Raw genomic sequence first — 10,790 nt, 5'->3', positions numbered from 1 at the left:
ATCCCGAAGAATCCGCAAAACAAATCAAAGTAATTATTAATTAATAAAATAATCTATAATTTTCTCATGCTTAAGAGTCAAATGCCATGACGGTGATAGGGAGCAATTGCATACAACGACTTTCGCAATATATCTCAACCTAACGCGGATCCAGTTCAAGTCTTAATTAATTATGATTCCATCCATAATTACCGACTATGAACAATTTATGATTACTATTTATATTCATGTATTAATCGCCATCACATACATATATAAATATCTCTTGTAATCAAGAGGACACTATCAATTCTATAATAAATCGAAGCATAATATATTGAATTCATCAATTGTACAAAACATAAATATTTCAGAAACGTCAGGAACATATGTCACTTTAATCCAAACAAGAATTTGCTGTGCCAGGGCATATAAATCCTAACAGCTCTCACTTGCCCTCATAGCCAATTCAAATTGCACCTAACTCCAATGTTATCCAGATGATGATCAAAATTATTGATCAATGACACATTTGATAATGGATCAACAAAGTTGTATTCCAATGCAATGTTCTAACTGCAAATACATTTTTTTACCGAACAATATCATGTAGAACATGATACTTCCTCTCAGTGTATCTTGTTCCTTTATAGAACCTTGGGTCATTGGTTTAGACTACTTTTGCACTATTGTCACAACATAGCTCAATAGGCAAGCTAGTATACTCCACAACCTCTAAATCAGTGAGATCAAACCAATAGGCTTCCTTTGCCGCCTTTAAAGCTACAATATATTCAACCTATAGGTTTGAGTAAGCAGTTGAAATTTGCTTAACAATCTACCAACTGATTTCCATTCCATTAAGTGAACATACACTAAGTCATGAATCTCATAGTATCTAATTCTGATTGAAAATCAGAACTAGCATACCTGACTAGGACCATATCATCACATCCATAAATGAGTATGATATCCTTGGTCCTCCTTAGGTACTTAATGATATTTTTCATAACAGACCAGTTATCAAATCCAGGATTGGATTGATATCTTTTGACTATCCCTACTATGTAGCGGATGTCCTATTTGGTATAGACCATGGCATATATGAGACTTCCATATGCCAAAGCATATAGTTTCAGTCTCATTTGCTCAATCTCCTCTACTAGTCTTAGAAAACTACTTACTAGAGAGAGCAATCCATATCAATAATGCAAGAACTCATTCTTTGAGTTATGCATACTAAACCTGGTCAAAACTTTATCAATGTAGAATTATTAAGATAAACCTATTTTCCTTTTAACCTGATCTTGCAAAAGCTTGATCCTAGGAATATAGCTTACATCTTGAAAATCCTTCATTTAAAAGTAATTGAACAACTACCTCTTTATCGATGACAAAACTTCCACATCATTCTAAATGAGTAGGATGTCATTAATATATATATAGAATCAGAAAAATAATGACATTCCCTTGTACACTCATGATTTATTCACTAAGAAATCTTCTGGTATCTTTTTGTAGATTAACTTGCCTTCCATAGGAATCACCCTACTAGAAAGTTCTACAAGATCCCACAATTTATTAGAATACATAGATTCCAACTCTGATTTCATAGTAACTCGCCAAAACGATCTGTATCCATATCGGTTCACGCTTCCGTGTAGCTTACTAGGTCCAACTCATGTTTAACAGGAATGTCCATAATGGTCTCACCTAAAAACATGATTATGTCAGATTGGATGATAATCCTCCCACTACATTAATGTACCGATGCAGGAATCTGTGTACTAGATGATGCTAACGCATCAATAGGGAATTCATATATTATTCTCAATTTCTATAATAAGTGTGTTCACATGTGGTACATCTGGTACTCATACCAAATTCTCTAACATTATGCTACTAGGTATGTGATTCATAATATGATTCTCCTATAGATAAACAGTGAGTGAAAATAATCAACTTTTATCTTTGAGATCATAAAATAATCCATCCTAGCGACTTTAGAGTAGCTATCAAATCTAGCATGCCTATGATCTGCTTCCAACTTACTTGTCCATATCAAGTGCACATGTGCAAGACTACCCCATATGTGCATATGATTTAAACTAATATTTAATCAAAAACACAGCTCAAATGGTATCCTTGAGACAGACTAAGATGGAATGCAGTTCATAATGCGCATCGATATCATTAACGCTAAACTCTTAAATGAAAGAGATAATGTAGCATAACTATTCATAGATCTAACCATGTTAAACGGAAATTCTGTTATTCCTATTTGACACCTCAATCCATTGAGCGTCAATTGCCGAAAATTGGTACACAATACCCTCATTGACTATATAGTCTTTGCACTATCCCAAGAAATACTCATATCCACGATCAGATCAAAGTGTTTTGATAAGTTTACTTAATCTGTGTTCCACGTCAGTCTTGACACTTTCGGAATATACCAAAAATTTAAGACTTATGTCGCATCAGATAAATTTATCCAAAACGTGAGTAATCTTGCTTGGATGTTCATAAGACCACACGTGTCTGTGTGTACCGACTCCAATTGTCCTTTATGTCTATTTCATCTGGCTGATTAAGCCCTTAGAGTTGTCTATCCTTTAAAACAGGGTTCACAAGTTTGGTTTAGGTTTCTCTGCCTCACTAAGTAATTAACCTTCTTTAACTAATCTTTGAATCTCATTTTGACTGATTACAACCCAAAAATAGATACTAAAAATATAATGAGTCAGGAATAACAATTTTTCTCTTAACATTCAATCTAGAAGATGCAACATTAGTTTCAACATCCTGCAAATCTTAAGAGTTTGTGATTATAGTATATTAACCATTTTTCAATGCACCAGAAGTAATCGTATATCTATTCAATTTTATAAAACCAGTTTTACAAAATAACAACATAGTTTTTATAAACCACAAGTGAAACAAGAATAAGATAGCGTCTAACTTCTGTGCATAAAGATAGTTCTCTAATACTAATATTCTCATACTCTCTGATTTCAGATGTAATACTCCCACTGACTTAGTTACAACCTTGACATCAGGTCAAGTACAAATATATTTCATATCATCGACGATTCTGGATTCCTGAAATCTTTACAAAGAATTGCAAAAATGTTTAGTGGCTCCAGAATCTATCCATCAGGAATTAATAGATACAACCACATAACATGGCTCAATGATTAAATATATATTTTCCAATGCCACGTCATTACTTAGACAGTTCGTCCTTTAGTGTCTTCGTTAGCAGCAAAAGAAACAATTTTCTTAGCCCTCAACATATACTACCTTATTTCCTTTAACCTTTTTGAATACCCATGTTTTGTGCTAGCCTAGTCCTATTATCATCCTTCTTATTTGCATTGCCCGTCCACTTGGGCCTAGAAGAAGATGGTATAGACTAGGTTAGATTAATAGAAACGCCCATACTTTTGGTTATCCTTTCATCTGTTACCAAGTCTATAAGAATATCAGCGAGTGTAAACTCAAACTGATTCCTTATTTAGTTTACTCGGAAAGAGCCAAACCAGTTTGGTAACAAGGCAATAATCATGTCAACTTAAACTTACCATTCAAGTCAGCCTTTTTGACCTCCAGTTCAATTTTTAAATAATAAACAATCATTTTTCAAAATTCAATCTCATACTGGAGTTCCTTAGGCTATCTTGATGGTATACAAGTTTGACATAGTACTTTGGCATACGCCCTATCTAATTTCACTAAAACATCTCATTAAGTATCTTAAAGTAAATGAATTAGGTATAGGAGTATTCAAAACATTTTGTACCCTTACGTTGTGAATAAAATATCTAAGTTCCTTTTCCACATACATTGAATATGTTAGCAATCAGATTAAATGGATTAGACATAATTAATCTGAATATAAATTCATTCATATAATATGTAAGGTGAATTATTAATACTGTCATGCATATTTAAAATTAAAATGAGTTTGTTATCCACATAATATAAGAAATCTCAAATAGAATAAGAGATCATTATCATTATTGGTGAACAATCCCTTTTAATTAATGCGGGTCCCTCAACGTCGTAGCATAATAAATCATACAATCAATACGTCAATAACTTGTCCTGATAGAGGAGTTCGTTATTACTATTATTGGAATTCATTTGCTATTAGGCGAGCACTTCCATTAAAATAATATGTGGGTCCCTTAACCACTGCATGAAAAATCGGATAACCAATACGCCAATAACTTATTCGATTGGCGAAATTCATTATTGCTATTGGCGGGCAAATCCCATCATCTCCATATTTCTTAAGACAATGCCTTGCCTATCTATATGAAATGATTCACGATTATGTTTAATCTTTCTAAAATCGCCTAGTGTAGACCACTCTGTTGGGGAGCTAACACTATTGATTTTAGATTGAGTGTATAACGTTATTAAAGCTCTAATGAAAAATAAAACATTAAATATCTTGTCATTATAATATAGACTCTTTAAATCATGCGTAGGGCCTTTTTTTTAAAGATCTAATTATAATGAACATTTAATATTTTTATTTTTATGAGACAACCATTCTTGTAATATTAAGACTCTTCAAATCATGCGTGGGGCCTTATTTTTGAAGATCTAATTACAATGTTTTTAATAACGAAGGTCATGGGGCAAAGTATAAAAATCCCCGCTCCCACTCAATTTTTTAATCATTTATAATCAGGGTTTCATTTTATTCATTTACATGATATGATGAATGCAAAACGTCTTGATTTTAATCCAATTAAATTTAGAAAATATTTGGACTTTAAATAATTCACTAATATTTAATTTGAGGCACACTTAAAAAATAATTTACAAAAATGATTTTTCATTTCTCAATAAGTGCCCTCAAATTAACTAGTATTTAAATCCAATTAATTTTCATAATTTAATTAATATAAATCAAGTCATTTAATTAAATATCATGGATCAAATGCATGAATAATAATTAATCAAAAATTATCTATCACATGCATCACATACATAAATAAATAACAGACAGAAGTAATTTAAATGGCCAATGGATTTAACTTTTAACATTTAATTGCTCTAAGTATTGTGCGAGGGTCCTTCGTCGGCTTGGAAACACCCGCAAGAAGTTGATACGCGCCTGAAGAGGTAACACAGTGCTTAGAACGCGCCCCGATGGACTTACACGCGCCTGGACGCGCCTTTGGAGGGTCCCAGCGCGTGCCACGCGCTGGTGGGAGCTTGCAGCGCGTGCCACGCGCCGACACGCGCTGCCACGTGCCGATTGGAAGCTGCAGCGCGTGGCACGTGCTCCCACGCGTTACCACACACTAGGAGAAGAAGGCATTGGCTAGCGCGTGTTCCCCACGCGCCAGCTTGTTGGCTGAGTTATAGCGCCACTAAAGGCGCGCCCACACCATATACTTTCCTCTCTAGATCTTATCCGACAGCTGATATTCCGGGTGCACCGTATGCTAATGTACTGAGCCGCACTGGATTGGCTGGCCAACCTCCGGCGCTTCCCTTGCCGCCGGTGACTTTTTGGTCACTGGAAAATCGCCAAAAAACAATAAAAATTTACAGAAATTAAATTTAAGCCCAAAAAATTCTGAAAAATTCCAGAAAATTCCTGAAGCCTAATTTAACCTTCTTGGACTTTCTTGAAGCTCCATAGCATCCTTTGACAAAGATTACATGGCTTTAAAATATTTGCAATTTGAAATACAATAAAAAAAATTAAATTACATCAATAAACTTTCAAACGGCTAAATCAAAGTCTTAATTACATTCATCCAAAGATAAAATTACATTCAAATAACCTATAAACTTCATCCATGACCCAAACATACATAATCATTCATTCACAATTATACATACATCATCATGTATCAATATATATCAATATATTAAATCATATATCAACATACATCAATAAAAATATATATGAATATAATTCTGGATCCATGAATGATGAATTTTGATAAAAACATGATCTCTAGTAATGAATCAAACCATGCTCTGATACCAATGTTGGGAAACATGCTAGTTTTAAAAACTTTTCGAGGGATTTTGATTCATAGATCTTGATTCATCACATAAAGACAAGTTTTATGCAAAAATAAAATATGATATACCATTCAATTAACAGATTGAATACTTACATTAAAGGTCTGAGTAAACCTCACTTATTGTAGATCCCTTAGCAAGATACATTTTCCTTGAATCTCCATGTTCTTGGTAATTGTTTTGCCTTTAGGAATCACTCATATGCCTCTATGAATGACCTTGGAAAAATAGGCCTGTGGGAGACTCCATTAGATGAGAACATAAACCCTAATTTTCTAGAGAGAGAAAATATATTTCTTTTTCCTTCTACAAAAAAACACCCCTAAAATATACATAGACCATGTATATTTATAGGTAATATAAAAGTAAATAAAAGAAAACAACTAATCCTTCTCAATCTCTAATTCAAATGTCTCAAATCTAATATAATTCCAATATCAAGTTTGGTTATAAGTGAGAATCCATTGGGCTTATTATTTTATTGGTTACAATGAACTAATAATTGGCCCGGTCCATTAATCCAATTCAATTAATTCATAAATTAATTTCTACTCCACTAAAAGAAATTAATTGAACTCCAATTAAATAATAAATAACCTCTTAGTCAATATTGCACTTTGACCCCTCTGTGTATAATTAGTTATCGGATAAATAAAACCATCAATCCGACTACTTAATTAATATATTTATTTTGGTACCTTTGATTATTTCTAGCTCGATCACAATAAAACATTTATTTGACAAAAATAATAATTTAAATAAATAAATATATAATAAATCATTTTGTCTAAAAACACACGAAGGCCTTCGAATTTACTTTGTGATCAACCATAATCAATACAAAATAAATACAAGTAGCAATGATGCAAATATTGAAAATATAACCCTCTAACTATTAATTACATAACTACCCAAAATGTCGGTTTAAGGATCCCGAAGAATCCGCTAAACAAATCAAAGTAATTATTAATTAATAAAATAGTCTATATTTTTCTCATACTTAAGAGTCAAATGTCATGACGGTGATAGGAAGCAATTGCATACGACGGCTCTCGCAATATATCTCAACCTAACGCGAATCCAGTTCAAGTCTTAATTAATTATGATTCCATCCATAATTACTGACTATGAACAATTTATGATTACTATTTATATTCATATATTAATCATCATCACATACATATATAAATATCTCTTGTAATCAAGAGGACACTATCAATTTTATAATGAATCGAAACATAATACATTGAATTTACCAATTGTACAAAACATAAATATTTCAAAAACGTCAGGAACATAAATCACTTTAATCCAAACAAAAATTTGCTATGCCAGGAAATATAAATCCTAACACTTCCACTTCAGATTAAGACAACATGACACTATACTTTTATCCCATCCTATCCTAAAGCATAATCCTACTCCAGCACCACAAACACACACACACACACAGATGAAGAGAGATGACTATCTTCCTCTTTTTGAAACAAAAGAGGGACCAAAAGCGCGTGCACTCTTCCGATTGTACGCAGTTTCGGTGCTTGTGGGTATATGTTCAATCTGGATTTACAGAGTGAGTCATATACCAGCACAGGGTGAAATAGGAAGATGGCCGTGGATCGGCTTGTTTTTGGCCGATCTCTGGTTTGGTCTCTATTGGCTTGTCACTCAATCTGTCAGGTGGAATCGGGCCTATCGTTACACTTTCAAAGACAGACTCTCTCAAAGGTGCATTATAATCATATATTCATAGATATATATATGCATGTGTGTGTGTCAGTGTGTTATCTTACTTACTGTGAATGTGAAACAACAGATATGAGAAGGCTCTACTGGGCGTAGACATATTTGTGTGCACCGCAGACCCCAAATTAGAGCCACCAATAATGGTGATCAACACTGTACTATCAGTCATGGCATATGACTACCCCCCAGAGAAGCCAAGTGTTTATCTATCTGACGATGGTGGATCAGACTTGACTTTCTATGCTTTATTAGAGGCCTCTCGCTTCTCAAAGCATTGGCTACCATTTTGAAAGAAATTCAAAGTAGAACCCAGATCACCAGCAGCTTCTTTTTCTGCAGTTTCGGAACCCATTTGTGATCCTACCATGGCCAAATAATGGTCGTCCATCAAGGTACAACTATTTTCATGGAATATCATTTCCTAATCGCATGCAACACCAGTATAAAGCATCAATATTTAAACAAACATATATATGTTTTGAGTGTTACATAGAGTGTTGAGTGTTGACACCCTGATTGTGAATATCAGAGTCGGTGGGTAGAAGAAAGGACCAAATTACATGATGTTAAAAAAATATCAGGAGAGGGAGTTCGAGAATCTAATGATCCCAGTTTAATTTGAGAGTACGTTGTCATTGTGAGATATATTTCTGTAAATTGGGGTACGACTCACACTAATTAATTTCAACCAAACACTTTAATATGTATGTATAAAATGTGGTCATAGCTAGGCAATCAATTTCCGGCAAAAGTGGCGTAACCCGCGTAAAGTTGGAATCTGAAAGTGATGGTCCATGGTGACCACCTCAGAGAGGGTCATGGTGGTCCGACCACATTTCCATTGATAGGCATGTAAACGGTGCACCAATTACGCAGTTAAGGCTTCTGATGTACCTCCTCCTTCTGGCTTCTCTATCAATTTAATACACTCTTCTACTACCACTGGAGTGGACCCTCTGTATTTATTACATGGGTGTACATGTGTTCCAATTCTCTGCTTTCGTATAACCTTTTTACGGAGTATTTTGTTTTATATATATATATATATATATATGACGGTACTTCAATATTATACTTTACTTCTATATATAGTACAGTAAATCTTTATTCTCTCATATTTTTAGTACTGTAAGTGGCACTTATAATGAAGAAGGAGAAAACACACAATTTTTATATAAAACTCTTAAATTTTGATACATTCTTTCTCACTTCTTGGTTATAAAAGATTTCAAGAACATATATTTATAGGCACCAATACATGACTCTAGAAAGAAACACAATCCAAGAAAATAAATAAAACACTAACTTTAATATAAATATTTCATCTTCCAAAAAGAGAATTCATGCATGTATTCAACACGAGTTGGTTCATGTATTCAACACTTGAATTGGTTCATGTATTTGGTTTATTTTTCCTACAACAGCCAAAATAATTAAACTTATCCACAATATGTGATCACTTATTAGAAAAAATGTGTTCACATAATTACAAACCTTTCTTCACCATTCTTTTAGTACTGTTACTTTTCAACCTTGTATATTGGCTGAACTCTCATAGTCATAGATTCGTTTCATTTCTTTTCTTTCTTTAACTTTTTATTTTTTTCCCTGATTGTAGGTATTATACGAAGATATGAAGAAACGGATTGCAAATACTACAAAGCTAGGCCAAGTTTCAGAGGAATTACGGAAAGAGCACAAAGGATTTCATGAGTGGAACTTGGTTTCTACCAAACAGAATCATCAGACCATTCCTCAGGTACTTTTTGCATTCAAATTGTCTTTCACACAAAAAAATAATAATAATAATAAATAAAATAAAATCCATTTTCCAGTATATTTGATTTTAATTCTCATATTCTTTTTTTGAATTTCAAGACTTTTTACCCCAATGATTCTTCATATCCTTACCAAACTTTGTTGCTGTCACTGCTTTTCTAACCTTTTCATGACATTCTCTCGCTAATATTCCGAATTGTTGGCAACACGTACCCATCAAAGCATTTAGATCTCATCATTGTTGCTAACTCTTATAGAATTAGTTATCTATTGACTCTACAGTTATCGAGCCCGTGGATCCTACCATTTGCATATCTCATCATCCCGAAGTACACATACAGCTTAGCGGAGTTCCTCTGGTACGGCGGCACACTTCAAGGTTGGTGGAATGATCAGAGGATGTGGATGTTTAAGAGATCAACTTCCTACTTATTTGGCTTCATAGACACCATCTTGAAGCTATTAGGACTTGCCGAGTCAGGTTTTGTAGTCACAGAAAAGGTGGCTGACGAGGAGCTGCTGCTAAGATACAAGAAAGAGGTCATGGAGTTCGGCGCTCATTCACCAATGTCTACCATTTTAGCAACACTTGCACTGCTCAACCTGTTCAGCTTTGTTTGGGGAGTGAAGAGGATAGTTATGGATTTGAAAACTGAGGGATTGGATTCATTGGCACCACAGATTCTTCTATGTGGGCTGGTGATTTTTATCAACTTGCCTATATATGAAGGGCTCTTCTTCAGAAAGGATAAGGGAAGCATGCCTACCTCAGTCACATACCAGTCAATTATGTTAACTCTATTTGCTCGTTCTATGGTCTTGTATTCGAGATTATTGAATAAAATTTCCAGTTTCAACCAAGACTGCTCTGAGTAACATTTGAAGCGGACTTTATCTATAGTATTTGTAATTCTTTTTTTTATTTTTTTTTTAATTTTTTTTTTTTGGTCATTGCTAAATATTTATAGTAGTCATTAAATATTGAGTACCATGTGCCAGTACTTAAAATTAAATATAGATTGGCAAGAAAATTTTGATTAAGAAGTTTGAATTCTTAATTGCTTTTGAGATATTATTTTTATTGGAGAAATATTTAGATTAATTTACAGAAAACGTCTCACGGGCAACAAGAAGTTCTTGATATTTATTTATTATTATTTTTTTTTTAAACTATCAAGAAAGATTAATGTGTTAGAGAATCAAGGAAATAATTAGCTATCAATTGGGGA

The 10,790-nt window shown here is 33.5% G+C and overlaps 1 pseudogene; it reads left to right on the top strand.

Moving 5' to 3' along the window:
- Positions 1 to 7,386: 7,386 nt before the first annotated feature.
- Positions 7,387 to 10,704, top strand: LOC132309311 (cellulose synthase-like protein E1; annotated as a pseudogene).
- Positions 10,705 to 10,790: the final 86 nt, after the last annotated feature.

The sequence above is a fragment of the Cornus florida genome, unplaced genomic scaffold (genome assembly GCF_030987335.1).
Source record: "Cornus florida cultivar Cherokee Brave unplaced genomic scaffold, ASM3098733v1 CherokeeBrave_3.0.0_Hap2_Chr01, whole genome shotgun sequence".
Classification (NCBI taxonomy): Eukaryota; Viridiplantae; Streptophyta; class Magnoliopsida; order Cornales; family Cornaceae; genus Cornus; species Cornus florida.
This window is presented reverse-complemented; position numbering and strand designations above follow the sequence as displayed.